Genomic DNA, 25,797 nt, shown 5'->3' with positions numbered 1-25,797 from the left:
TTTGACACTCTGACTGTGTGGTCTATGTGTAGCAGGTGTTGTGTTCTGAGGTGGTGGTTGTTTGGGTGTCTGCTTTGGTGGCCTCTGCTGTTTTGGTAGATTTTTGATCAGAGCCTCCGGGTATGTCTTTGTGTGTTTATGTGTATGATTTGAGGTTGCGATGGTACTATGTGAGACTGGGTGTATAGTGTGTGTGGTAACCTTTTCCTCCTGACTGGTCTTGCCAGTCCTATGTTGAGAGAGCTCAGCCTCCAGTTTGGCCGTATAGTTGCATCTCTTGCATGTATTTGTGTTTTGTGGGAGGAGGAGAGGGTTGTCTGTGTACATGAGGCAATTGTAACATTGCCTCAATATTCCCAGGTTCACCAGCTGAGCAGGAGAGGACACTAGCAACTGATCCCTCGACATGCTAGAAGGACTAGACAAAAAAACTTTAAAAGAGATTCCGGGGGACGTGGGTGACCGAGAAATAGGGGTTTGCCTTTTTGGGGTGCTATCTATAAGAGTGCCGTAACAAGGTAATAAGTACTGTAGGAGCAAGTGCTAGGTTTAACAGATAGAGAATAGTCTACTTGGAGTCAAGTAGAGATGATCTTTTTAGTTATAGGATACGCTGATTAGATCAGTAGTATAGTTCTAGGAAGGTAGTTTTAAGGGAAAATTTGAAGAGTGGACTTTAGGTAGCCCGAATAGTTTAAACCTGTTTAACCGGCGCTGCCCTAGTGTGCAACAGTGGCAACTCCGCGCTAAATTGCGCTTTATAGCAGGGGGCTGGAAAAGACAGGAAATGACCCAAAATGGCCAATAAACTACAAGTTACTGCCTTAAACCACTTCTCTGAGGACAAACAGGCAGCTCAGTACTCCCTACTCCCACTAGTGAGTAAAGAAACTACCCCTTGACCAAACAAGGAAAATGGAGAAAACAGGAACCAAGACAAAGCCCAGGGATCAGCAAAATCTGATCACTGGAACAAACTATTAGGAAAGTATGGAAAACAAGAGTATTTTTTTGGGTTTTTTCAAGTTTTTTTTCAGATAGGCAGAAAATACAATAAATGCTGTGTTTTTCGACTAAATGCTATCAAAAGCTAGTACACTTGAGTGTATTAGCCTGTTGTTTAACTTTTAAGCAAAACTTAAACAAGCAAGTGCAATAAACAATTCAAGCTATTAAAAACAGTAAATACAGGTAATAGCAGAATAAAACAGGCAGAAATAGCAATTGAAAGGCTTAGAAAGTCGAAAATGCAGAAAAAAATACTTATAATCTGGAAAGTTTGTCTTTTCTGGTCTCTGCTGCTCTAGGAACTCTGCTGGACACCACGAGGAGCTGTGCTGAGTTCTCTATAGCCAGAAAAGCCCACCAAAGCGTGCTTTATAGCAGGGGGCTGGAAAAGACAGGAAATGACCCAAAATGGCCAATAAACTACAAGTTACTGCCTTAAACCACTCCTCTGAGGACAAACAGGCAGCTCAGTACTCCCTACTCCCACTAGTGAGTAAAGAAACTACCCCTTGACCAAACAATGAAAATGGAGAAAACAGGAACCAAGACAAAGCCCAGGGATCAGCAAAATCTGATCACTGGAACAAACTATTATGTTATGATGCTCTGACATCAGGGAGCATGGTTGAACAGCCGACGCCGGACCCAGACTTTGGGATTCTGGCCGACCGAGGGCTGCCTGCTGGCAGGGAAGAACCCTACAGTCATGACTGCAACAGTGAAGACACTCGAACATCTACATTTATGGTAGGTGTACACAACTGTACTTTATGTGGTACATAAACAAGCAGGGGGGTGCACATTCCTACCCCCTTTGCAGACTAGCCATGGCATTGTGAGACACAACCTTGACATACCAAGTACATCTTCAAGCTCAATTCCTGCCAGGAAAACAAAACACTCTGGCCGACATAAGCAGAAATCCTATGGACCCTCACGAGTGGAAACTGGATCCGCAAGTTTTCAGCATGATAATACAGAAATGGGGGAGCCCAGACATAGATCTATTTGCCTCTCCCCAAAATTATCACCTGGACAAATTCTGCACAAGGACTTATCACAGACAAGCATGGAAGGTGGATGCCCTATGTTCGTGTTTCACTGTTGCAGTCATTACACTTGGGTTATCCTGCTGGCAGGCTACCCGCAGTCGGCCTGAATTCCAAAGTCCTGGTCCAGCGTCGGTTGCTGTCACCTCTTCCCTGACGTCAGTGCACCAGGGGTATTTAAGATGCAGCTGACACCATTTTCTTCAGTCTTTCTTGCCGCGCGGTGCCCAAAGCAAAAGCAGTTTGCAAGTGCCGGTTGACAGACTCCTGAGATTTTTGAAATTGAATTTCAGATCCGAAGTCTTCAATAAAGCTAAGTACCCTGTTGGGGAAACTTTTTCTTGCTCCAGACCGATGTCAGTAAAACTTAACAATTGTATTTCTTGTGGGAAGCAAATACCTCATAAGGATTTTCACTCTTACTGTATTCCTTGCCTAGGCCCTGACCACGACGTTGCTAGTTGTCGGTTTTGTGCTAGATTCAACCAGCGTGCTATAAAGCATCGGTTTGATTTTGCTTTACATTACTTTGGCCGAAGGTTTAACTCCGTAATGCCGTCGGAACAACCGACGACCGGAATTCATAAAAAACGCAAAGACAAAGAAAAGGACAGGCATCTGAGGTCCAAAACTGACGACGGAGCCTCTTCTAGGCCAGTCGCCGGTTCTCAGTGAGGCGCTTTCGCAACCCCTGACACCCGCTACCTCAGTGCCACAGGCCGCCTCCGACTCCCACGTGGAGACAACTAGCCCTCTGGAAACTCAAGGTATTGGGCCTACGGAAACTATTCCCTCAGATGGGTCCGGAGCTGCTGAGCAGGCATCGGCTTCTGAGGGTGTTTTCACACCTACACAGCTTACTATCAAGTCCACTTCAGCAGCCAAGGCAAAGTCTAAAACACCACTAAAGACAAAGAAACAGACTTTCTTAGAGATTTGGTTCTGTTTAAGTAGAATCTTAGTTGTCTGTGTATGTCCAATGAATGCAGAATCTGCTCCCCCTTGTTCTGCGGATTTGGGTAAAATGTTGGCAGGTGAATAGTTTGGTTAAGAGCCACACTGGATACCACCTTGGGCATAAATGAAGGATTGGTCCTGAGGGACACCCTGTCCTGGTAAAATGTAATAAAAGGCTCCACAGCCATGAGGGTCTGTAGTTCTGAAACCCTTCTTGCTGCAGTGGTTGCCAAAAGGAAAGCTGTTTTCCAAGATAAAAACTTTAGATCTGCAGTAGCTACAGGTTCAAAAGGAGGCAGGGTGAGTTTTTCCAGCACAAAATTGCGGTCCCATGCAGGAGTTGGTGATCTTCTGGGAGGCCTTACATTTTTGGCCCCTCTAAGATACTGTTTTAGCAGAGGATGAGAAAAGATGGGAGGCTCCGTGTTGTAATGAACCGAGATGGCAGAGGCATGGATTTTTATTGAAGAAAAAGATAGGCCCTTGTCAAGCATCTCAGTCAAGTATTGTAAAATCTGAGGAATATTTGGTTTTGCTATGTCCGTTCCTTTTGCTGGGTTCCAAGCACAGAATCTTTTCCATTTATCAGCATAAGATTTTCTAGTACTAGGCTTTCTGGCTTCCAAAATGACATCCATGACAGATTTACTGAGAGGTGTTGCTTGAATAATTACATGATCAGCCATGCTGCCAGGTTCAAAGTTTGGAGCCGAGTGTGCAGAATTTGACTGCTCTGCTGAGACAGTAGATGAGGTATTTGAGGCAAGTACCAAGGAGGGAGTTGAGACATATTCCTTAGAATTGGGTACCAGTGCTGGCGAGGCCAGTCCGGGGCAATTAGGATCATTTTTGGTGTTGCCTGTCTGACCTTTAGCAAGTCCTTGGGGAGAAGAGGCAGAGGGGGAAAGGCGTAGACTGATAGGTTTTTTCAACTGAAGGACAGTACAGTTGTGTACCTACCATAAATGTAGATGTTTGAGTGTATTCACTGTTGCAGTCATTGCACTTGGGTTATCCTGCTGGCAGGCTACCTGCAGTCGACCTGAATTCCAAAGTCCTGGTCCGGCATCTGTTGCTGTTGCCTCTTCCCTGACGTCAGTGCGCCAGGGGTATTTAAGATGCAGCCAACGCCATTTTCTTCAGTTTTTCTTGCCCCAGATGTCAGGTGCCCCCAAGAAGGTAGGCAATACATATTGCTTATAAAAACCTACAGTAAAATAAAAACAATGCCTTCATCTACGAGCAAATACACCACATAGGTTGTATAGGATAGAGAAGTATAGATAAGTCCCAGCAAAGAAAGGGGGATGGAGGGTGGGTAACCTGGACTGCAACAGTGAATACACTCGAACATCTACTTTTATGGTAGGTACACAACTGTACTATGTTCATCGTGTTTCACTGTTGCAGTCATTACACTTGGGTTGAATCCCAAAGCTGAGGCAGGGTGGCTGGGTCTAAATAGGATTAGGAGTGGCTATGAGGCCCTGCAGAACTGCAGTGGCAAAGCCTGCTCTGGATTTAGAGTAAAGAGGTAAGTGATGATGCTTGGTAAAAGTTTGCACTGAACTCCAGGTTGCAGCCTCCAAAATTTCCTTGGTTGCTGCTACTCTGAGAAAGGCTGCTGAAGTGGCTGCTGTCCTGGTAGAATGTGGCCTAATATTTTTAGGCACAGACTTGCCATGTTGTGCATAGCAGAAATGAATGCAGTGTCCTATCCATTTTGAAATAGTCTGCTTTGAGGTAGCCTTTCCTTGTGATCCTGCAGCATATGCTACAAACAGTTGCTCAGTTTTTCTGATAGCTTTTGTTTTGTCCAAGTAGAAGCGTAGTTGCCTGTGTATGTCCAAAGAGTGCAGAAGTCTCTCCCCTTTATTCTGTGGATTTGGATAAAATGTTAGCAAATGAATGGTTTGGTTAAGAGCCACACTGGATACTACCTTTGGCATAAATGTTGGGTTTGTCCTTAGAGAAACCCTGTCCGGATGAAAAATGATAAAAGGTTCCACTGCCATTATTGCCTGTAACTCAGATTCTTCTTGCTGAAGTTATTGCTATGAGCAGAGCAGTTTTCCAAGATAGGAATTTTATATCAGCTGTATTGGCTGGCTCAAAAGGAGGCAGTGTGAGATTTTCTAAGACAAAGTTGAGGTCCCATGTAGGTATCAGTGCTCTCCTTGGGGGACTTATGTTTTTTGCCCCTCTGAGGTACTGTCGTAGCAGTGGATGAGAGAAAATAGGAGGTTCCGTATTGTAATGAGCTGAAATGGCAGAGGCATGGATCTTAATTGATGAGAAGGATAGGCCTTTGTCCAGCATCTCAGTTAGGTATTGTAAAATCTGAGGAATATTTGGAACAAGTGGTTCAAGTCCTTGTGCCTGGCTCCAAGCACAGAATCTCTTCCATTTTTCTGCATAAGACTTCCTGGTGCTGGGCCTCCTGGCTTCCAAAATGACATCCATAACAGCTTTAGAGACAGATGTGTTCTGAGTGGGTATATTATCCGCCATGCAGCCAGATTTAAGGTTCTGAGTTGGCTGTACAGGATCTGATTGTTTTGTTGAGTCAGAAGATGAGGAATTTGAGGTAAAGTCCAGGCTGGGCCGTGAGACAAGCTGTTTAGGATTGGGTACCAGTGCTGGCATGGCCAGTCTGGGGCAATAAGAATCATTTTTGGCTTCTCTTGTCTGACTTTTAGGCGCACCTTGAGAAGGAGAGGCAGTGGTGGAAAGGCATAAACTGTTAGGGTTTTCCAGCTGAATGATAGAGCATTCACTTTCCATGCTTGTGAGTGATAACTCCTTGTGCAGAATCTCTGTAGTTGGCAGCTGTGAGGGGAGGCAAAAAGATCTATGTCTGGGCATCCCCATTTCCTTGTTATCATGCTGAAGACCTGTGGATTTAGTTTCCACTCGTGAGGGTCCATGAGGTTTCTGCTTAGTTCGTCTGCCAGAGTAGATGTCCTTCAAAGATGCATCTGCAGTCCTTACATATGGGTTGTCCTGCCTCAGGCAGCCCTTCGGTCGGCCGGATTCCAAAGTCTGGGTCCGGCGTCGGCTGATGTCGCCCTCTCCCCAACGTCATAGCGCCTGGGGTATAAAAGCGTCAGCCGACGCCATCTTCCCCAGTCTTTCTTGCCGCGTGGTGCCCGAAGCAGAAGCAGTTTGCAAGTGCAGCTCCTGTAACTTCAGCTACCGAAGACTTCAAAAGCTAAGTACCCCGTTGGGGACTCTTTCTTGCCTCAGCCGATGTCAGATCAAATGCTTAAAGTTAATAATTGCTTAACTTGTGGGAAACAAATACCTCATAAGGATTTCCATTCTTACTGCCTCCCCTGCTTAGGCCCAGACCACGACGTCTCGGCCTGTACAGCCTGTGCCTCCTTCAACCGACGCACTCTTAGGCGTCGGGCGGAGTTTGCAGAGGAATTTTTTGGGGCTAGTTACTGTTACAATATGCCGTCGGAGACACCGACTTCTCATTTAACCAAAAAATGGAAGGACAAGGACCGATACACGCGGACCGTGGTTTCGGCTGAAACCACGCCTAGGTCTACCGCGAGTGTCTTGGTCTCGGCTGAAACCGAGTCCTTGGTACTTCCGACCGTCGAAACCGCACAACCGACAACCTCGGCCCCGGAGGCCTCTTCTGAGTCGGTTATAGAATTTCCCTCAGAAACCGGTGTTCCGGAAACATCCGACACCATTTCCTTAGACAAAACTACGCCAGCACGTGGAGCAGCCAGGCCTCCTGCATCCATGTCCATAAAGGCATTCACTAGGGCTAAAGCTGCTAAACAGCCAAAATCTCTGCCTCCCAAGGCTATTCCTCAGGGATCCACTACAGGTTCACAGATTTTAAGTTTAGCTGAGGACCTTATTTCCTTAATTAGGGGCTCTCAGCCACATCCGGACAGGGGCTCTCAACCTCCTCTAGACAAAAGGCCCAGGGTTGAGCCCACTGATCCCCAGTCCTCTGATGAGGCCTCAGATGGCTCTGCTCTTTCAGACTACCAGGAGGAGGCCTTTACGGCCTACAAGGATTCTGATGCAGAGGAATCTATTCCCTCTGCCTCCCCTCCTGAAGAGCTGTCCTTTGGGGAGACCCTTCACTCCATGAGAGAGCATTTCAAATGGCAGGGCCAGGAATTCTCTGATTCCAGGAAGAGATTAAGGACTTTTTTGCATTTACCTCAGCATAGACCTTTGGCTGTTCCTCCTGTTTTGAATGTCATTGATGATGTGTACTCTGAGTCTAGCATTACCCCTGACTCCCTTCCTCCGGCTCCTGTCAAACCCGATAGGTACTACAGGGTCCCGGACTCACATCATTTCCTTTACAAGGCCCACTCTGCTGACCCTGAAACTATTTCCCAGGGCCCTAAAGGGGTTGCATCTGCCACTCCTAAAAATCCACTCCCCTCTGAAAGGGAGTCTAGGGCTTTAGAGAGATGGGGTAAAAAAGTGTATACTTCTTCCACTCTTTCTTTGAGGGCATTAAATTGTCAATTCCATATGATACAGTACCAAGAGTATTTGTTAGATGAATTGCATAAAAAACTGTCTTCACCTGAACACCTAGATCGCAAGTCACTTCAGGATCTGGTACATAACTCCCAACAGGTTAGCAACCATTTCTTGCAGTGTGGTTATGATGCATTGGAAGCTTCATGTAGGTCAGCAATGACAGGTGCAGTCATACGTAGGCATGCTTGGCTGAAGGAACAAACTCTGCCAGATCATGTTAAAGCAAAGCTTCTGGATGCGCCACTGGAAAAGCAAAAGTTATTTGGCTCCACTGCTCAGGAGGTCTTAAAGAAATTTGAGGAAAAGGCTAAATCTGTACAAACAGTCAAAGATTTTCTCCAGGTCCAACCACCAAGATTCAGCAGAAATTGGCCCTCTAAGAATTGGTCCTTTCCAGACACAGAGAGATTTCAAAGAGGCAAGAACAGGCGTGCCAGAGGTAGAGGGCAAGCTAGAGGCTCCTACAGAGGACGTCAATGGCAGCCTCCTAACCAGAGAGGTAGTGCAGGACCTACAACTGCTGCACAAGGACAGACTCAATGACTTTACCTTGACCCCGCCAACCAGGGCTCAATTGGAAGCACCTTTGGGCAGAAAGCTATCTTTATTCTCAAAAAACTGGCACAGTATTACAAGGGACAAATGGACACTGCAAATAATAGACAAAGGATACAGGTTCCATTTTCATACATTACCAAAAAGAAAAGGCATGCCAAACCTGCCACCGAATCAAAGGGCAGAGGCTTTAAAACAAATTTCCAACCTTTTGCAAATGAAAGCTATAGAAAAGGTTCCTCTCACAGAACAAGGCCAAGGATTTTATTCCAGGCTATTCCTTGCCCCAAGAAAAGAAAAACAATGGAGGCCTATTCTCGACTTGTCCGCACTGAATACTTATCTCATTGTGCCAAAATTCAAAATGCTGACTCTACAGCAACTCCTTCCCATGCTGGGCAAGGGGTCTTGGCTGGTAACTCTAGACCTCAAGGAGGCATACCTGCATGTCCCTATCAGACAAAGTTGCAGAAGACACCTCAGATTTCTTGCAGGTTCAGAGCATTATCAATTCTCAGCATTGCCCTTTGGCTTATCTACTGTACCCAGAGTATTCACGAAATGCCTGGCATCAGTAATTGCACACTGCAGACTTCAGGGGATTCAAATATACCCATATCTGGATGACTGCCTTATACAAGCGGACAGCCAACAAACTTTGGTAAAACACTTGAATTATGCCATCCGCCTACTTCAGGCTTTGGGATATACAGTCAACATTCACAAATCAAGTCTTGTTCCATCCCAAAGGATAATTTTTCTGGGTGCGAAACTAGATATAACCACCCAAATGGCTTTTCTCACGGAAGAAAAACAAAGACAACTACCGGATTATTTCGAAAATCTGACAAAACAAACTCAGCTGACTGCAAGGAAAATCCTGCAGGCCCTGGGTTACATGGCATCTTGCATTCTTCTGATTCCACAAGCAAGGCTACATATGAGGAAACTACAATGGTACCTAAGGAGTTTATGGTGTCAGCACAGTCACAGCCTAGAAGCTTTGATACCACTCATTCCATGCCTTCAAAAGGAATTTCTGTGGTGGGCTCAAGCAAGCCAGTCAAACAGGGGTCTGCCCTTCAGCAAACCAATAATCAGCCAAACCATTACAATGGACGCTTCAGACCATGGATGGGGAGCACACATGGAGGGCAGATGCATTCAAGGACTATGGTCACAGAAAGAATTGCGCATGCACATAAACCAAAAGGAAATGCTGGCGGTGATACATGCAATCGAGGCCTTCAAACATTTTCTGCATCAAGGACACCTGCTAATAAGGACAGACAATACCACAGTTATGTGGTACATAAACAAGCAAGGAGGTACCCATTCCTACCCTCTTTGCAGGCTGGCAATGAATCTTTGGGAACTTTCCCTAAAAATCAATATAGAGCTGCAATCCCAGTTTGTGCCAGGAAAAGACAATATACTGGCGGACAGCCTAAGCAGAAATATCATGGATCCACACGAATGGATGCTGCACCCAGACATCTTCCTTCAGATAACACAATCATGGGGGAGGCCGGACATAGATCTTTTTGCCTCCCACCACAACCATCAGCTGAAGAAATTCTGCTCAAGGACATACCACCCACAAGCATGGAAAGTGGACACCCTCTCTTTCAGCTGGAATACTCTAACAGTGTATGCATTCCCACCTCTTCCATTAATGACCAAGGTCTTACTGAAGGTCAGGACAGAGCAGCCCAAAGTAATTCTGATAGCTCCGGACTGGCCCAGACAGCACTGGTACTCACTGTTAAGGAGCATGTCACGCACGAAACTGTGGCCTCTACCACAATGGCCACTTCTGACACAACATAATTACAAAACTCTGCACTCCAGCCTGAAAACCTTGCAGCTGGCAGCCTGGAGAATACCTTGACTCCTCACCAGGATAAGCTATCCAAGACAGTGAAGGACATCATCATGGAAGCTCGCCGACCTTCCACAAGAAAGGCGTATTCAGCAAAATGGAAAAGATTTTGCACTTGGAGCACCACAAAGGGCCTAGATGCGACAGTGATGAACTTGGCACATATCTTGGAATACTTGGCAGAAATGCTCCACAATGGCCTTTCTTACTCTTCCATAAAAATCCATGCTTCAGCAATTTCAGCAGAATGCAATACTGATCCACCTGTCTTCTCTCATCCTCTCCTAAGGCAGTTTCTAAGGGGAATTAAAAACATCAATCCTCCAAGGAAACCACCAGTGCCTACATGGGACCTTAACTTCATGTTGGAAAAATTAACTCTACCTCCCTTTGAACCAGCAGCATCTTCAGAACTACAGTTCCTGTCTTGGAAGACTGCCTTCCTTCTGGCCATAACCTCAGCAAGAAGAGTATCTGAGTTGCAGGCCCTCATGGCAGTACAACCATTCCTTATTTTTCATCAGGACAGAGTCTCACTGAGAACCAATCCTTCATTCATGCCAAAGGTGGTATCCAGGGTCTCACTGAACCAAGCTATTCACCTGCCTGCCTTCTTTGCAAATCCACAAAACAAAGGGGAGAAACTTCTGCACACCCTGGACATTCACAGACAGTTACGCTACTACTTGGACAGAACTAAGACTTACAGAAAAACTGACCAGCTATTTGTAGCATATGCTGCTGGTGTACAAGGAAAAGCAATTTCAAAATGGATAGGGAATTGCATTCGATTCTGTTACTCTTTTCATGGCAAAACTGTGCCACCTAACATTAGACCTCATTCCACCAGAGCCACAACCCCCTCCACAGCCTTCTTAAGAGGGGTGGCTACCAAGGACATTTTAGAAGCTGCTACATGGAGCTCCGTGCATACATTTTCCAAGCATTACAACTTACCCTTATATTCCAGATCCAGAGCAGGCTTTGCTACGGCAGTCCTGCAGGGCATTTTAGCTACACCATCCCTTTCTTAGATCCTACCACCACCAGCTTGGCTATGGTATTCTACCCATATGTAAGGACTGCAGATGCATCCTTGAAGGACATAGTACAGTTTTGTACCTACCATAAATGTAGATGTCCGATAAGTATGCATCTGCAGTCAGGTTTACCCTCCCTCCTTCCCCTCTGTGGTATTTCCTGGGTACTTATCCCTCTTATAGCTAGCTGGGGTTATCTATTATGGTGTATTTGTTTTATATTACTGTGCATGCTTGAAATTTTTTGCATCTCTCCAAATTTAGCCTTCCTTAGAGGGCACCTGGCATCTGGGGCAAGAAAAACTGAGGAAGATGGCGTCGGCTGACACTTTTATACCCAGGCGCTATGACGTCGGGGAGAGGGCGACATCAGCAGACGCCGGACCCAGACTTTGGAATCTGGCCGACCGAAGGGCTGCCTGAGGCAGGACAACCCATATGTAAGGACTGCAGATGCATACCTATCGGACATCTACATTTATGATAGGTACAAAACTGTACTTTTTCTTTCCTGGCAGGAATTGTGCCTGTAGATGTACTTAGGTCAGTGCTGTGTTCCACAAAGTCATGGCTTGCCTGCAGAGGGGGTAGGAATGTGTGCCCCCTTTCTTGTTTATGTACCACATAACTAGTATTGTCCGTCTTTAGTAATAGTTGTCCTGGATGTAGTAGATCCTTGAAGGCTGTCAGGGCATTCTGTACAGCTAGCTTCTCTTTTTGATTGATGTGAAGATGCATTTGGTCTGCGGGCCACGTGCCCTGAATACATTTTCCTGCCACGTGTGCCCCCCGGGCATAATCCGATGCATCTGTTGTTAGTGTCTGACTGGCTGTGGGTAAAATGAAAGGCTGTCCCTTGTTGTGGCGACAGGCCAGTGCCCACCATCGAAACTCCTGTTGCAGGCAGGGAATAAGAGTTATTCTTTCCAGGCTGTGGCAATGTTGAGTCCACTTTTTAGATGCCATTGTAGCTTCCTCATATGCAGTCTTGCATATGGAATTAGCAGGATGCCATGAAGCCCAAAGCCTGCAAAATTTTTCTTGTAGGTAGCTGGGTCTTTGTTGCCATCATTTGAAAGTAATGAGTCAGTTGCCTTTGCTTGTGTGGTGTGAGATAAGCCATCTGGGCAGTTGTATTTAAACTTGCACCCAGGAATATTATATCTTGAGAGGGCACTAGTTTTGATTTCTTTTCATTTACTGTGTACCCTAGGCAAATTAGTAACCATTTTACAAATGCCAGATGCTTTAGTAGAATGTCCTTGCTCTCTGCTTGAATAAGGCAGTCATCCAAGTAGGGATATATTTGTATTCCTTTTTGTCTGCAATATGCAATTACTGGTGCCAGGCATTTTGTGAAGACCCTGGGTGCAGTAGATAAGCCAAAGGGCAGTGCAGAGAATTGGTAATGCATTGAGCCAGCTATGACTCTGAGGTACCTTCTGCAAGATTGTCTGATTGGGACATGCAGGTATGCCTCTTTGAGGTTCAAAGTAACTAGCCAAGCCTTCTTGCCCAGCATGGGTAGAAGTTGCTGCAGTGTCAACATTTTGAATTTTGGAACATCCAGGAAAGTATTTAAAATTGACAGGTCCAGTATTGGTCTCCAAGCTCTGCCTTTTCTGGGTACCAAGAAAAGTCTTGAGTAAAATCCTTGCCCCTGTTCTTGCTGTGGCACTTTTTGAATAGCTCTCATGTCCATGAGAGCAGAAATTTGTTTTTGTGCCTCTGCCCATTGATTTTGTGGCAGGTCTGGCATACCTTTTGGCCTTGGTAGGGTGTGCAAGTGGAACCTGTAACCCTGAGAAACAATATTCGGTACCCATTTGTCCTGGGTGATCCTGTGCCAATTTTGTGAAAAAAGTGCTAGTTTTCCCCCTTGGGGCTGAGCTCTGCCTCTTCCGCGTCTGTATCTGCCTCTTTGTGGTCTGTCTGACATTGGAAAGGACAAATTTTTAGAAGGCCAGTTCCTGCTAAATCTAGGTGGCTGAATCTGTAAGAAATCCTTTACTGTCTGCATTGATTTTGCTTTATCCTCCATTTTCTTTAACACCTCTTCTGCCTTAACACCAAACAAAGTATCATGCTGTAATGGAGCATCCAATACTTTTGCTTTAACATGATCAGGTAAACTTTGCTCTTTTAACCAAGCATGCCTTCGAATAACAGAACCTGTAACTGCGGCTCTGCAGGAAGCCTCTAATGAATCAAAACCACATTGCAGAGTATGCTTTCCCACTTGTTCAGCTGCATGCAATAAATCCTGCATTTCCTTATTGTCAGGACATTCTGAACTTGTAGGCATTTTCTGTTTTAGCAAAGAGCTTGGGGATTGTTGATATTTAAGCATGTGAAACTGGCAATTTAAAGCCGTTACAGCTAAAGTAGCAGAAGTGTAAACTTTTTCCCCCCATGTATCCAGTGCTCTAGAATCCCTATCAGAGGAAACAGGGTTTTTTTTGCAGTGGAAGCCTTGACCTCTTTGGGACCCTGAGAAATTGTTTCTGGATCAGCAGCAGGGTTTTTATAAAGAAATTTATGAGAGTCTGGGACCCTGTAGTACCTATCTGGCTTGACTGGTGCAGGGGGTAAAGAATCAGGCGACAAATTGGATTCTGAAAAAAACATCAACAATATCTAGTACAGGGGGAATAGCAAGGGGCCTGTGCTGAGGCAATAAAATAAAGTCTCTGAGCCTTTTCTTGGATTCTGAATAATCCTGGCTCTCCCAATGGAAATGCTCCCTCATGGTGTGCAAGGTTTCCCCAAAAGAGTAATCCTCAGGGGGAGAGGCTGAAGGGATAGATTCTTCAGCATCAGAGTCCTCACAGGGAGGAAGAGAATACCCCTGTTCTGAAGAGGAATCAGAGGAAATAGAGACCTGGTCAGAAGAGTCATAGTCAATGTCTTGCCTAGGCCTTTTATCAGGAGGGGGATGGGTACCCCTGATCAAAGTAATTAGGTCCTCAGCCATTTTAAGCATGTTTCTTTGGCATGGATGACTGTCCAGGAGAATGCTGGTGGCATTTGCTGCAGGATCAGAGGGGAAAGCTATATCAAAGCAGACTATTTCTAAGTGGATAAGCCACTGCATTTGTTTCTGCTACTTGCATCATGGTAAACAAGTGCCCAAGGGAATCGGGTCACATTCCACCAGGGCTGCCTCTACCTCAGCAGCCTTTCTCAGAAGAGTTCCAACCAAAGGCATTCTAAAAGCTCCTACTTGGAGCTCTGTTCATACTTTTACAAAGCATTATCATTTGGTTCTCTTCTCCAAGTCCAGGGCAGGCTTTGCCAGTGCAGTTCTGCAGGTCCTTATAGTCGCCCCTAATGCTATTTAGTTCCATCCTCCCACCCGTAGCTTTGGGATTCTACCCAAATGTAATGACTGCAACAGTGAAACATGAAGAACATAGTACAGTCGTGTACACTTACCATAAATGTAGATGTTCGAGTGTATTCACTGTTGTAGTCCGGGTTACCCACCCGCCATCCCCCTTTTTTTTTCTAGAACTTCTCTTTCCTTCGCTATATTCTAAAGCCTTTGTGGTGTATTTGTTTTTAGATGTATATATATATATATATATATATATATATATATATATTTATATATATATATATATATATATATATATATATATATATAGTTTATTTTTATATATACATATTTTTGCTCCCCATTTGGGGGGCACTTGACATCTGGGGCAAGAAAAACTGAATAAAATGGCATCGGCTGCATGTTTTATACACCTGATGACCTGACCTCATGGAAGAGGAGACAGCAACTGACGCAGGACCCAAGACTTTGATATTCTGGCCGACTGAGGGCAACCTGCCAGCAGACTCAAATGTAATGACTGCAACAGTGAATACACTCGAACATCTACATTTATGGTAAGTGTACACAACTGTACTTTCCTGGTGCCCAGAAAAGAAAACTCTTGGTGCCCTGTCCTGGATCTGTCAATTCTCAACACCTTCCTGGTGGTACCAAAGTTCAAAATGCTTACACTCCAAAAGCTGCTGCCTATGCTAACCAAGGACTCCTGGCTGGTCACCCTAGACTTAAAAGAAGCTTATCTGCACATCCTCATAAGGGAGTCTTGCAGGAAATATCTCCATTTCAGGACAGGCTCTATGCACTTTCAGTTCGCTGCACTTCCCTTTGGCTTATTTCCTGCGCCCAGGGTATTCACAAAGTTCCTGACTCCAGCCATTGCATACAGCAGGCAGAGAATCATTCAAATTTACCCATACTTGGACGGTTGCCTGGTTCAGTCGGACAGTCAGGAGTTGCTACTTCAGCACCTGACATTTGTAAAGCGACTCCTAACTTCTCTGGGGTATACCATCAATGAAAAGAAATCACATCTGGTACCCAACCAAAAAATTGTATTCCTGGGAGCAAGCTTGAACACAACTTCCCAGATGGCATTCCTCACTTCAGAAAAGAAGGTTTATTTGACAAATTACTTCAAACTACTGACCACCCAAACCCAGGTATCTGCAAGAAAAATACTGCAAACTCTAGGGTTCACTGCCTCGTGCTCCTAATTCCATATGCAAGACTGCATATGAGGAAACTTCAGTGGTACTTAAAAAGTCTCTGGTGTCAACATTCTCAGGACCTGGAAACAGTGATTCCGATCATTCCTTTCCTAAGGGTAGAGTTCCTTTGGTGGGCAGAGGCCTGCAACCACAACCCCCCATCACCCAAACCCTGACAACAGACGCATCAGACTATGCATGGGGGGCTCACATGACAGGCAAATGCATTCAAGGCAAATGGAGCCCAGGACAAATGCACCTGCATATCAATCAAAAAGAAATGTTATAGCTGTACAGAATACACTGACAGCCTTCAAATGCCTTATCCTTCCAGGACAACTCCTGATAGACAGACAACACCACAGTCATGTGATACATAAGCAGGGGGGAACTCATTCCTACCTACTCTGCTGGTTAGCCATGGCTCTGTGAAACACAGCCTTGAGCAACCAAGTGCACCTGAAAGCTCAATTCCTGACAGGCAAGCAAACATCATGGGCAGACTACTTAAGCAGAAATCGAATGGACCCACACGTGTGGAAACTGGAACCCAGTTCATTCCGGCTTCTAATCCACAAGTGGTGGGAGCACCAGAGGTGGACCTCTTTGCTTCCCCCCAGAACCATCAATTGAGCAAATTTTGCACCAGAACTCCCCACAGACAAGCCTGGAAAGTGGATACCCTATCGTTTACATGGGAAAACTTCTCAATGCCTTTCCCTCTCGGCCCCTCCTCTGGAAAGTACTACTCAAGATCAAACAGGACAGGCCAAGAGCAATCCTCATTGCACCAGACTGGCCACGCCAGCACTGGTACCCACTTTTATGCAGTCTGACAACTATGCCACCTGCATCAGACCCCTTCTCTGCTGTCCCAGCAGGAGGGCCAGATTTTGCATCCTCAGCTGCAAACCCTGAACCTAGCAGCCTGGGATTCCCTGAACACATCACCAGCAACCCTCAGCAAACAGGTGCTGGATGTCATCCTTGAGGCCAGGAGGCCTAGTTCTAGGAAATCCTATTCAGGAAAATGGAAAAGATACTGTTTTTGGAGCCAGTCTCAGGGAAAGGACACAGAAGTGCACACCTTACCTCAAATCCTAGATTATCTAGCAGAGCTGCTCCACAAAGACCTATCCTTCTCATCCATTAAGATTCATGCCTCTGCCATCTCAGCTCATTACAATACTGAGCCACCCCTCTTCTCTCACCCTCTGGTCAAACAGTTCCTGAAAGGAGCTAACAATTTAAGACCCCCCGAGAAGAGCCTTAACATTGTACTAGAGAAGCTTTTGCTTCCCCCTTTTGAGCCTGCTGCTACAGCAGAGTTCAGATTCCTCTCTTGGAAAACTGCCTTACTTCTAGCCATCACTTCAGCAAGAAGAGTGTCTGAGATACAGGCCCTTATCGCAGTGCAACCCTTCATTATCTTCCATGTGGACAAGGTTTCCCTCAGGACTAACCCATCATTTATGCCCAAGGTGGTATCCACTGTGGCTTTAAATCCAATCCATCCATTTACCAACCTTTTTTCCTAATCCTCAGAATAAAGGGGAAAGGATCCTGCACTTCTTGGATGTGCACAAACAGCTTAGGTTCTACCGTGACAGGACTAAACCGTACAGAAAATCTGACCTGCTGCTAGTCAGCTTTGCTACGGGGCAGAGGGCAAGGCCATTTCAAAGCAAACCATCTCCAGATGGATATCACACTGCATCCACTTCTGCTACAAGCACCGTGGAAAACCTACCCCACAGGGAATCAGTACCCATTCCACTAGGGCTTCCTCAACCTCTACAGCATTTCTCAGGGGAGTCCCTACCAGGGACATCCTGGAAGCTACAACCTGGAGTTTAGTACACACCTTTGCCAAGCATTATCACTTACCTATCTTTTTTAAATCCAGAGCTGGATTTGCTACAGCAGTCCTACAAGACCTGCTAGCCAGCCCTAATACCTGACTGCCTCCACCCTTCCTCAACTTTGGGAATCAACCCAAGTGTGATGACTGCAACAGTGAAACACAAAGAACATAGTACAGTATTGTACACTTACCATAAATGTAGATGTTCAAGTGTATTCACTATTGCAGTCCTGGTTACCCTCCCTCCAGTCCCCTGACTTTTCTATACTATCTATCTATACCTCTTTTGTGGCCATCTCTTATGGCAATGGTATTTACGTTTTACTGGAGGTGTTTCACACCATGTAATTGCTTCCTATTTTGGGGGCTCCTGACATTTGGGGCAAAAAAAAAAAAAACTGATGCAATGGCATTGGCTACATGTTTTATACCCCTGACGTCATGGAGGAGGCTACAGAATCCGATGCAGAAATTCCAAGACTTTGGTATTCGAGCCGACTGAGAGCTACCTGCAGGCAGATGACCCTAGTGTGATGACTGCAACAGTAAATACACTCTAACATCTGCATTTGTGGTAAGTGTACACAACTGTACTTTCTGTATGTCCTTCAAGCCCAGTTTCCGACAGCAGAAGCAGATGTTCTTCATGTTTCACCGTTGCAGTAATCACATTTGGGTTATCTGCGTGCAGTAGCCCTCAGTTGGCCTGATTAACAAAGTCTTGGGTCCTACGTCAGTTGCTGTCCCTTCTTCTGTGATGTCAGGGGTATAAAACATACAGCCGACACTATTACATCAGTCTTTCTTGCCGTGCAGTGCCTGAAGCAGAAGTAGTTCGCTAGTGCTAGTCGGCCGACTCCTGAAATTTTCTTTTTCAAGTTTCAGAACCGAAGTCTTCAACTAAAAGCTAAGTACCCCGTTGGGGAAACTTTTTCCTGCATTAAACCGATGTCAGTAAAAGTAAATAATTGCATTACTTATGGAAAGGAAATACCTCATAAAGATTTTCATTCATACTGTATTCCTTGCCTAGGCCCTGACCACGACGTACCTCGCTGTCTGGTTTGTGCCTTATTTAAACCACGAACTGTCCGTTGTTGGTATATTTTTGCTGCTAAATATTTTGGTGCTCAGTTCAATTATCCTGATAGGTCTACGGTAAGCCATCCAACTACCAACATTCCAAAAAAATGCAAAGATAAAAACAGACAGGCCACTTAGGTCCAAAGCTGCCGACGACGCTTCTCCTAAGCCAGTTGCCAGTTCCCCAGTACTCAGTGAGGCGCTTTTGCAGCCCCTGATACCCACTACTTCAGATTCGCAGGCCTCTACTGAGACCCATTCAGAGTCCGGTATGCCGTGTGATGCTTCAATTGTGGAACCTGCGGATGTCTCTACCTTGGATGGGTCCGGAGCCGCTGGGCAGGTACTGGCTTCTGAGGGTGTATTCAGGCCTAATGGCTTGCGTATTAAACCAATGCCATCTTCTTCTTCAAGGCCTAAAACTCGAACCATGCCTAGAAAACTGATGCCCAGGCTGCATGGTCAGGCCTCTATGCTTAAAAAACAAATGATAAGAATGGCTGAAGACCTTATTACTTTAATCAGGGGAAGCCAGCCTTCCCCCCTCTAAGAGACCTAGGACTGAGTTTGCTTATGATACTTCAGACCAGGATTCTGAATTTTCTGTTTCCTCTGATGACCAGGGTTTACCCTTATCTACTTATGAGGATTCTGATGCTGAGGACTCTCTTCCCTCTGATTCCACCCTAGAGGATTTTTCTTTTGGTGAATCCTTGCCTACTCTCAGGGAGCATTTCCATTGGGAAAGTCAGGATTTCTCTGATTCTAAAAAGAGGCTTAGGGATTTCTTACTCCTGCCCCAGCACAGGCCTTTAGCCATACCTCCTGTACTAAACATTGTTGATGTTGCCTTTTCGGAATCTAGCTTGACCCCTGATGTTCATCATGCATACAGCTGCAGTAATCACAAATGGGTTTTCTGCCGTCAGGCGGGTCCCCGGTCGGCCGAATTCCAAAGTCTAGGTCCGGCATCGGTTGCTGTCACTTTCTTTCCTGACGTCAGTGAGGCAGGGGTATATAAGACACAGCCGACGCCATTTTCTTCAGTCTTTTTTACCGCGCGGTGCCTGAAGCAGTAGTAGTTCGCAAGTGCTGGTCGGCCAGCTCCTGAATTTACGAAAAATTGGAAACCAAAGTCTTCATTAAAGCTAAGTACCCCGTTGGGGAAACTTTTCTTGCCTCAGACCGATGTCAGAAAAAGTTAACAATTGTATTTCTTGTGGGAAGCAAATACCGCATAAGGATTTCCATTCCCTCTGCATACCTTGTTTAGGCCCAGACCACGACGTCTCGGGCTGTCGCTTTTGTGCTACTTTCAATAAACGCACTATTAAGTGTCGGGCGGAGTTCGCCGAACACTTTTTTGGTAAAGCCTTTGATTATAAAATGTCGTCAGAGACTCCGACTACCGTTTTGTCCAAAAAACGCAAGGACAAGGACCGACACGCGAGGTCCACGATCCCCACCAACACCACGCCAAAACCGGCTACATGTGGTCCGGTTCTCAGCGAGACTCCTATGCAGTCCCTGACTACCAACGACACTTCTTTGGCGGTGTCTTCTGTAACCGAGACCGCAGGTACCTCGGCCCATACCCAGACTACAACCACCGAAGCCACTGTGAGCATTGAGCCTCCTAATGTGGACAGGTCCACTTCCACCCATGGTGTCTTTAGACCCTCATCTTCCTTTTCCATTATGGCCTTTACTAAGTCCAAATCAGCCAGGCATCCCAAGAGGCCTGTTGCACAGGGCCCATCCCCAGGCCCCATGCCTAAAAAGCAGATGCTTAAAATGGCTGAGGATTTAATTACTCTTATCAGGGGTTCCCAACCCCCTCCAGACAAGAGACCCAGAGTGGAGGAAGATTCTCCCTCTTCTGATCAGGGCTCCATTTTTCAGAACATTCTGATGTAGAGGAACACTCTTACTCCCTTTGAAGATTCTGATGCAGAGCAGTCCATTCCTTCTGTATCTCCTCCTGAGGATTTTTCTTTGGGGAAACCTTGCACACCTTGAGGGAACACTTCCATTGGGAAGGCCAAGACTTTTCTGATTCCAAGAAAAGACTTAGGGAATTTCTTTTGTTACCTCAACACAGACCTCTGGCGATACCTCCTGTCTTGGACGTACTTGATGATGTTTATTCGGAGGCTTGCCTTAATCCGGATTCCCTGCCTCCTGCCCCAGTCAAGCCTGATAGGTACTACAGAGTTCCTAACTCTCACCAATTTCTTTACAAAAGCCATAATGCTGACCCTGAAACCATTTCTCAAGGCCCCAAGGGAATGAAGGCCTCTACTGCTAAGAATCCACTACCTTCCGAAAGAGAGTCAAGATCCTTAGAAAGGTGGGGGAAAAAAGTATATACCTCGGCCACCCTAGCCATGAGGGCCTTAAATTTTCAGTTTCATATGCTTAAATATCAGCAGTTTCTGTTATCACAATTAAGAAATAAAATGTCTCAACCTGAACAACCAGATTTGAAGGAGTTGCAGGATATGATGCATAGTGCAGAACAAGTGGGTAAACACACCTTACAATGTGGCTATGATGCCCTAGAGGCCTCAAGTAGAGCTGCTGTTACTGGATCAGTCATTCATAGACATGCATGGCTTAGGGAACAAATCTTGCCTGATCATGTGAAAGCTAAACTACTAGATGCTCCTTTACAAAAGGATGTGCTATTTGGTACTAATGCCGAGGAGATACTACGGAAAATGGAAGAAAAAGCCAAATCTATGCAAACTGTCAAAGCTTTTCTACAGGTCCAACCACCACGTTTTAGCAGAAATTGGCCTTCTAAAAACTGGTCCTTTCCAGCCACGGACAAGCCCCAAAGAGGTAGATACAGGCGCACAAGGGGCAGAGGGCAATCACAAGGATCATATAGAGACAGGCAATGGCAAACTCCAGCACGAAGAGGTGGCGAAGACAGTGCACAACAATACAGGAAACAAACCCAATGACTTCCTCCTTTCCATGCCAAACAAGTCTCAGCTGGCAGCACCCTTGGGAGGAAAGCTGGCATTATTTACAAGAAATTGGCATATTGTCACAACAGACAAATGGATCCTGGACGTTGTAAACAGAGGCTACAGATTTCATTTTCACACTCTCTCAAAAATGAGAGGCATGCCAAACCTGCCACACAATCAAAGGGCAGAGACACAACTACAAATTTCAAAGCTCATAGACATGAAAGCTATTCAAGAGGTACCTACTCACGAACAAGGTCAAGGTTTTTATTCCAGGCTATTTCTGGTACCAAGGAAAGGAACTGACTGGAGACCCATTTTGGACTTATCCATCCTAAACACATTCCTACTCGTACCAAAATTCAAGATGCTCACATTACAGCAGCTTCTTCCCATGCTGGGCAAGGAGTTTTGGCTGGTAACATTGGACCTCAAGGAGGCATACCTGCATGTCTCAATCAGACAAAGCTGCAGAAGATACCTCAGATTTCTTGCAGGTTCAATCCACTATCAATTCTCTGCATTGCCTTTTGGCTTATCTACTGCACCCAGAGTATTCACGAAATGCCTGGCATCAGTAATTGCCTACTGCAGACTTCAATTGATACAAATTTACCCTTATTGTGGACGACTGCCTGATCCAAGCGGACAGCAAGCACATACTTCTGGAACATCTGGCTTATGCAACACGATTACTGAATTCTCTGGGATACACAATCAACAAAGAGAAATCCAGGCTAACACCATCTCAGAAAATAACTTTCCTGGGTGCCAACTTGGACACAAACACCCAGATGGCATATCTTACGCCAGAAAAACAGGGGCAACTAACTCAGTACTTCAAAACACTAGCAAATTGTACCAGGCTTACTGCAAGGAAAATCCTGCAGGCTCTGGGCTTCATGGCATCTTGCATTCTTTTAATCCCATGTGCAAAGTTGCATATGAGGAAACTTCAATGGTACCTAAAAAACCTATGGTCTCAACACAGCCACAGTTTGGAAACAATAATACCAATAATTCCATGTTTGCAAAGGAATTTCTATGGTGGGCCCAAGCATGTCAAACAAACACAGGTCTCCCATTCTGCAAGCCTCAAGCAAATCAAGTCATCACAACAGACGCCTCAGATTACGCCTGGGGGGTGCACATGACAGACAGGTGCATTCAGGGCAAATGGTCCCAAAAGGAAAAGCACCTTCACATCAATCAAAAAGAAATGCTAGCAGTGATAAATGCAATTACAGCTTTCAAGGACCTCCTGCATCCAGGACAATTATTGATAAGAACAGACAACACCACAGTAATGTGGTACATAAACAAACAAGGAGGAACACATTCATACCCCCTGTGCAGACTAGCCATGACACTTTGGAACTTGTCTCTGGAATGGCAAATCGAACTTCAAGCACAGCACTTGCCAGGCTTGGAAAACACACTGGCAGACAATCTAAGCAGAAATATGACAGATCCACACGAATGGAAGTTGCATCCTCAAGTGTTTACAAAGATAATCCAAGCGTGGGGGAGGCCAGACATAGATCTCTTCGCCTCCCACAGGAATCGTCAATTGGAAAAGTTTTGTTCAAGGACCTTTCATCCAAAGGCCTGGAGAGTGGACGCCCTTTCATTCAGTTGGACAGCATGGACAGTTTACGCTTTCCCACATCTGCCTCTTCTGCCCAAGGTGCTCTTGAAAGCAAGAGCAGACAGACCGAAGATGATACTGATTGCTCCAGACTGGCCAAGACAACACTGGTACCCACTCCTGAGGAGCCTAACACATACTCCTCCCTGGCCCCTACCTCTAATGCCTCTTCTGCTGACTCAGCACAGCTACAAAACTCTTCACAGTCAGCTGAAAACACTCAATCTCGCTGCATGGAAAATTCCTTAACACCACAACAGACCCTACTCCCCAAAGAGGTGCAGGATGTCATTTTGGAGGCCAGAAGGCCATCTACTAGAAAGGCTTACTCAGCAAAATGGAAACGGTTTTGCTCTTGGAATGAGAAAAAAGGCCAGGACCCTAGAAAACTGAATTTGCCTCAGGTATTACAGTATCTAGCTGAGCTGCTGAACAGTGGACTTTCATTTTCCTCCATAAAAATCCATGCCTCAGCCATTTCTGCAGAATTCAACACGGATCCACCGTATTCTCTCACCCACTCTTAAGACAGTTCCTCAGAGGGGCTAAGAATATAAGACCACCAAGGAAACAACCAGTGCCAGCCTGGGATCTTAATTACATTCTAGAAAAATTAACATTGCCTCCCTTTGAACCAGCTGCCTCAACAGATTTGCAATATTTGTCCTGGAAAACAGCTTTCCTTCTGGCCATTACCTCAGCTCGTAGGGTTTCGGAACTACAAGCCCTCATGGCTGTGCAGCCCTTTCTCATCTTCCATCAGGACAGGGTTTCCCTTCAAACCAACCCATCATTTATGCCTAAAGTGGTATCCAGGGTAGCTTTAAATCAAGCCATACACTTACCTACCTTTTACCCCAATCCTCAAAACAAAGGGGAAAGGCTGCTACACTCCTTAGACATCCATAGACAGCTACGTTATTTGGACAGAACAAAGCCTTTCAGGAAATCAGAACAACTTTTTGTGTCCTATGCTGTAGGAGCTCAAGGGAAGCCAGTTACCAAACAGACAATTTCAAAATGGATAGGCCACTGCATACGGTTTTGTTACTCCTATCATGGAAAATCTGTCCCTACAGGCATCAGATCCCACTCCACCAGGGCCACAGCTACCTCTACAGCCTTCCTCAGAGGAGTTCCTACCAAAGATATTTTGGAGGCAGCCACTTGGAGTTCTGTGCATACCTTCACAAAACACTACCACCTGCCTTTATATTTCAAAACTAGAGCAGGCTTTGCCACTCTACCTAGTGCCTACCACCCTGTGCGTAGCTTTGGGATTCTACCCATCTGTGATTACTGCAGCTGTATGCATGATGAACATAGTACAGTTTTGTACCTACCGTAAATGTATTGCCTTCCTACTGGGGGCACCTGACATCTGGGGCAAGAAAGACTGAAGAAAATGGTGTCAGCTGTGTATTATATACCCCTGCCTCACTGACGTCAGGAAAGAAAGCGACAGCAACCGACGCCGGACCTAGACGTTGGAATTCGGCCGACCGGGGACCCGCCTGATGGCAGAAAACCCATCTGTGATTACTGCAGCTGTATTAGCACTCGAACATCTACATTTATGGTAGGTACAAAACTGTACTATTCTTTGCCTCCTGCTCCCAGAAAACCTGATATATATTACAGGGTCCCTGACTCTCACAAGTTCCTTTTTAAAAATCCTTCTGTGGATCCTGAGACCATTTCACAGGCACCCAAGGGCATTAAAGTTACTACTGCCAAAAATCCCACCCCCTCTGATAGAGACTCCAGGGCGCTGGATAGATGGGGTAAGAAGGTATACACTTTGCAACTTTGGCCATTAGGGCCTTAAACTGCCAGTTTTATATGTTAAAGTTTCAGCAGCATATTATTGGATTGCTTAAACAGAAAATGATGTTGATTCCTGATTGTGCTGAAAATAAGGATTTACTCCATTCAGCTGAACAAGTTGGAAAACATACTTTGCAATGTGGTTTTGATTCACTAAAGTCATCTTGCAGGGCTGCTGTAACTGGGTCTGTACTTAGAAGTCATGCTTGGCTTAAGGAGCAATCCTTGCCAGCTCATGTTAAAGCGAAATTACTGGATGCTCCCTTAATCCAGGACCGCCTGTTTGGCAACAAGGCGGAAGAAGTTCTTAAAAAGATGGAGGAAAAATCTAAATCCATGCAAACTGTTTTAGATTTTTTTACAAGTACAACCTCCAAGGTTTAGTAGGCATTCACCTTCCAAAAATTGGTCCTTTCCTGCCTCTTCCAGACCTTCTCAGTCCAAACCCAGATCCAGCAGTGCTCCCAGGCTTCAGTCCCAGGGTACATGCAGGACTAAGAAGTGGGGGGCCTCCACTTCCAAATCTGGGAGTGGTAAAACTCCCCTCTATGGTAAACTGTCTCAATGACTTCTTTTTAAACTTCCAAGCACTTCTCAACTGACTGCCCCTTTGGGGGGAAAGATTGCTCTTCATGCAAGGAACTGGGAACTCATTACCCAGGACAAATGGGTTCTAAATATAGTGTCCCAGGGATACAGATTTCACTTCCACACGTTACCAACACCAAGTGGGTGGCCAGATCTACCCCCAAATCAGTGGGCAGAGGTACAAAAGCAAGTTCTTTCTCTCTTAAGCATAGGGGCTATTCATTTGGTACCAGAAGAGAAAAA

The sequence above is a fragment of the Protopterus annectens genome, chromosome 5.part0, assembly GCF_019279795.1.
Source record: "Protopterus annectens isolate FY-2018-M chromosome 5.part0, PAN1.0, whole genome shotgun sequence".
NCBI lineage: Eukaryota > Metazoa > Chordata > Ceratodontiformes > Protopteridae > Protopterus > Protopterus annectens.
The sequence above is the reverse complement of the archived record's forward strand: the minus strand, read 5'-3'. Positions refer to the sequence as shown.